Genomic DNA, 4,825 nt, shown 5'->3' with positions numbered 1-4,825 from the left:
ATCATGTATGGAGTATTTGCATTGCAACATCCTAATCAGTTAATATTCAGTGAGACACTGCTTTATAATAATGGCAGTCTTTAATTAGGTGGAATATTTTTGGTCTGTTCTTCCTCACAGCAGACACCTACCACTGCAGCTTCAACCCACCACCTTCTCCTTTTTAGCTCGTCTGCCTTTTCGTTTCACCCCTACACAGCTAGTTGGGGCACTTTGAAGTGAGGGCAAAGGCAAATATGAGAAGAATGAGTGCCCTCCTTGAAGCGTTGCCTTTTCATTGTGGCTATTCCCCAGTCTTGCCTTGCCTTGGGTGTGCACGGCACTCTACCACCAGCTGCTGTAGCGCCTTAATGATTACTCATTTTAATTGTGTCAAAGTTCAGAAAGTAACTTTTTTATTCTCTGCTACTACATTTGCTTGGGCAGTGTGGTGGAGCAGTGGTTAGAGCGGTCACCTCACAGCAAAAAGGTTCAGGATTCAAGCTTAGGCTGAACTTTGTGTGGAGTTTGTATGTTCTTCCTGTGGGTTCTCTCCAGGTACTCCGGCTTCCTCCCACAGTCCAAAGACATGCAGCTTAGGCTGACTGGTGAATCTAAACTGCCAGTAGGAGTGAGTGTGAGTGGTTGGTTGTCTACACATCAGCCCTGTGATAGACTGATGACCTGTCCAGGGTGGATCCCACCTCTCGCCCAGTGTCAGCTGGGATTGGCTCCAGCCCTCAGCAGGATAAACAATATAACTACACAAATGCATTTCCTGAAGAAAATGCGTGTGGATGCTGATTGCTGAAGAATTGACCTGCAAATGCTGAAATCGCTGAAGGCTGAATACTGCTGAATACTTATGGAAGATGAAATGAAAAACGGAATTTGGAAACTTCATTAACTGAAGAAGGTGAGAGTTTGACAGCATTCCTAAAACAGTGGAAGGCTTAATCCCAAAGTGAGAGGAAGAAATTAAATGTCTTAAAATTCTAAAAGAACAATTAATTTTTACTGACATCTAACATATTTTGAAGGCAGACCAACGTGTGTATGTGTGTGAAAACAAGCGCATTTGTGAACATCTGTGTACAGGCAGAAAGTAGCAAATTGCATATACAATTCAGTTTTGGAGTACTGAGGTTTAGTGGGAATCACACCTGAATCTGATTGGACAGTGACAGTCCAATCACAGAGCAGAGTCAAATTGCCCAGTCAGGCAGTAGCTGGTAATGATGGGTGATCGAGGCTTTGTTGAAGCTTCGACAGTATTCACAAAAATAGTTCATTACTCGAGGCCTCAATGACCCAGTGCTCGAGGATTTGATTCGCCATGCACATTTCTGTTCAACTACACTACATGGTTATATGGTTTGACAAAATATAAAATAAACATGGACTCATGTTGAAGACGATGTGTCTTATTTGGCATGTCCAAGTGTAACCCTATATGCTCCTCACTTATATTTTGTTATGAAACATTAAATGGTGCTGCTACATTCATGAGATGTGCTCTACAGATTTAGACAAAAAAAAAAAAACAGAACACACAGTTCACATGGCACAGATGAGGCTGGGGTATACAAGAAATGCTTGGCTAATTTTTTTATAGATGGGGTACACAAGAAATGCTTGGCTAATTCATAGAGGTTTTGGTAAACAGTTTTATGGGTTGCCCAGTATGTGAAGAGGTCATCAGTTCTTTCCAGGGGAGGATCAGCCAGGTATTGGTTCACTTCCACAATTGCATTAGCAGTGGTGCTTTGCATGTGCCTGGCTCTGTGTGCATCTTGATCCAAAAGTCTCCACAGGTCAACACCTGAAAAATATTGAAAATCATCATCACCAAAAATGTCACTAGTCATGCCTTATTCAGAATAAAATAAAAATGAAATACCTGTGGAGGCTGCTGCTGGTGCATGAGGCTGAGGTGGTGCTTGTGAAGTGGATGGCTGCTGCTGGGCATTGTTTATGTTGATTATTTTTGTACATTCTGTTATCAGATCAGGTCTTTAAGCATGGATCCAAGAGTGTAGCGACTGCCAGTGAACTCTTTCCTTTTCTTGCATTCTGTCTCCCAAGCATCTGAACAAGTTATGTGCCAGGTGATGTGCCGTGGGGGTGGCAAGTTGTGGATATAATTGTTTTGTTGTACAGTATGTCACAACACACGGTAGAGGGGGATGACCTTTGATGCCGACACTCTTCTCCTCCGACAGCTCCACAGTTGCCACCTGGAATGCAGCCAGCAGCTGAAGTGACAGGAAAATGCATATTGTCTGAATGCTTAAACTGTGTGGTGAACTTTATTTCATTGTGCAGTCAAGCATGATGTGCCAAGCGAGTAAACCCTTCTGCAATGACTATGAAATAAATCTAGACAGTTTGGATTCTACAATGATTTTTATCTCTGGTCTTCTGTTCCATACCTTGATGCATTCTTTCATATTGTTGGCTGGTCAGATGAGTCCGGTCTGTGTTGAGTGAAGCTAGATCTGCTGCCCCTGCATCTCTTTCCTCAGAGGCGTTGAAGCATTTCCAGGGTGCTGTTCCACCGTGTGTCCACCTCCAGTTTGAGCTTCACGTTGCAGCCCAGTTGCTGCTGCATTTGGCTCAGCTTCTCTTTTGCAGTTGTACTTGTTCTGAAATAAGTCACCATCCTCCTGCTCATGGCTCCAATTTCATCAAGGACAGGAGTGGCTTCAATGGAGTTCTTGACAAGATTCAGGCAGTGTGCAATACATTTAGAATGCCTCAAGTTCAAGGCATGGCTGTAGCATCATACTGCTAGCTGAATCGGTCACAATGCATCGAATTCTGTTTGAGGCCCCACTCTGCCATCAGTGACTTATTTCGGCTGCAATGTGGGTTCTAGGAAAATCCTGGATTTCAGCTTTGGCCTTCTCCCTCTCCTCCTCATACTTTGCTACCACCATGTTCCTCAGGGCCTTCCTTGTTGGTAGAGTGTATGTGGCATCCAGCTTTGCCACTAAATAGGGATATCCTATCTGAACACACTTGATCCCACAAAGTGATTCACATGACAAACTGAACCAATCAGCTGATTCGCAGTTGGGTGCATCAGACATCACTCAAGTGATTTAAATGTCACTAGTCATGTGACCAAAACACGCCTTGGTACAGTGGTTCGATACAATTGCTTCATGAGTTACTGTGCATGTGTCGGAGCCTTGGGTGTCAGAGGACCATCACTAGAAGCTGGGTTCTTCAAGTTAATCTCCAGTGGTGGTTCTGCAAGTTTGGCTATAATGGAGATTCAAGATGGAGGACAGCATGAGCTGTTGTGCTACTCAGGTGGGTCACATTAGAAAGTCACAGTAAACATTTCATGTGTTGTGTTCTGTGTGTAGGCAGCGTGCAGGTGCTTCGCTGTTAACAAATTTGTTTTCCATTCCAGATGGGATACTTTATCTAGCTCTAGCCCAATGCTAATGTAGGACCTTGACAAACCTCTGCTAGGAAGAAAATTTAAGGGTAGCGTTAGCCATCCAGTACTCTTTAGCTTTGTTTGAGCCTGTAGTTGTCAGACTAATTGTGAAACCTGCTTCAATCTAGGAGAAACCTCTTAGTTGACTTGTAACTCTTTCCTTGTTGGATGTGTAGTCTTGTAGATGAAAGAACTAGTCTAGTTTTACATGACCCATTAATGTAAATGTCTTTTTTATTTAAAATTAATCATGCAGCTCAATAAAAATGCCAGCCGGTTTGGACCTCACCGGGTCTTCATCAGGATGGAAACATACTGGTGCAAACAATTTAAGTTTCGGTGCTGATGAAGACCCGGTGAGGTCCAAACCGGTCAGCGTCTTTTGACCAAGATGCCCTGTTACAGGTGCATTCAAAATGTTGCTTAAATAATAGTGCTAAGCAACATCATTAGCAACGAAAATATACCTAAATTACAAAAAGTAAAATTAGTCACTGTGCAGAATGGACACTGCAAAGTTCCAAGTCAACATTAGGCAAAATCAGTGGGGAAACAAACTTGAAATAAAAGATGTCATCTCACCACATGTTGACATAGCATCTCTGAAATACTGGTGGCAAGTCCCAAGAAAAGGCCATACTGCTGGTGTCGCCCCTCTGCTGGGTTCATCACCAGCAAGCCTATAAGGAACATTCACTTTAACAATTACCATTTTTGTTTACCTTCAATTTATCAAAACAGGCCATGCAAATTTGCTCTTTAACAGTAACTTAAAACTACTCTGCAGTTGTAAAGCACCACTCTTGTGAAAATGGTTCCACATTTAAGCAATACTAAACTGAAGGAAAGTTAAATTCACTTTGAGAAGCTAGCCACAGCAATAAGAATTTAATGTAACATTTCACAAGTGAACATGAGTAATAAAATACTATCAAGTACTAGTACAGGATCAATACAATTCTTTGACAAAAAGGTACAAGAATATATTAGCAGCCTCTGTAGGTTTTGATCACACCACAAGGTCTATATTCAAAATTTAGTATGATGCAAACATGGATGAGAAAGCCCGTAATTGTAATTAAAAGCTCTACAAAAGCTAGTGAATCCACCTCAAATGAGATTAGTATCACCTACCTTTATTCATGAAGAACAAAGGCATCCTTCATACAACACAAACCGCCCACCCAGAGCATCTCTGAAGATGAGACTATTTGGTACAAATCTATGTATGAAATTACACCATTGTTTCTATTGTTCTGGTGAACTCGACCATCCACAGCTTAATAGAGAAGGGGTGTAGTGTCAATTTGTTCTTGAAGAGGGAAAATGTAACGCATGCATTTCCCATTGTCGATCATCTGGAGCATCTTCTTTGTGTGGCCGACAGACAGGATC

At 42.1% G+C, this 4,825-nt stretch overlaps 1 long non-coding RNA gene across 1 annotated transcript; it reads right to left on the bottom strand.

Moving 5' to 3' along the window:
* Positions 1 to 1,563: 1,563 nt before the first annotated feature.
* On the bottom strand, positions 1,564 to 3,212 carry LOC109951380 (uncharacterized). Its single transcript, XR_002273598.1, has 3 exons — positions 2,412 to 3,212; positions 1,880 to 2,234; positions 1,564 to 1,801 (listed from the first exon to the last, which is right to left on the bottom strand). It is a non-coding gene; the product is annotated as an uncharacterized LOC109951380 (long non-coding RNA).
* Between the last annotated feature and the right edge of the window lie 1,613 nt (positions 3,213 to 4,825).

This window comes from Monopterus albus, unplaced genomic scaffold, assembly GCF_001952655.1.
Source record: "Monopterus albus unplaced genomic scaffold, M_albus_1.0 scaffold382.1, whole genome shotgun sequence".
In the NCBI taxonomy this organism is placed as follows: Eukaryota; Metazoa; Chordata; class Actinopteri; order Synbranchiformes; family Synbranchidae; genus Monopterus; species Monopterus albus.
The sequence above is the reverse complement of the archived record's forward strand: the minus strand, read 5'-3'. Positions and strand labels throughout refer to the sequence as shown.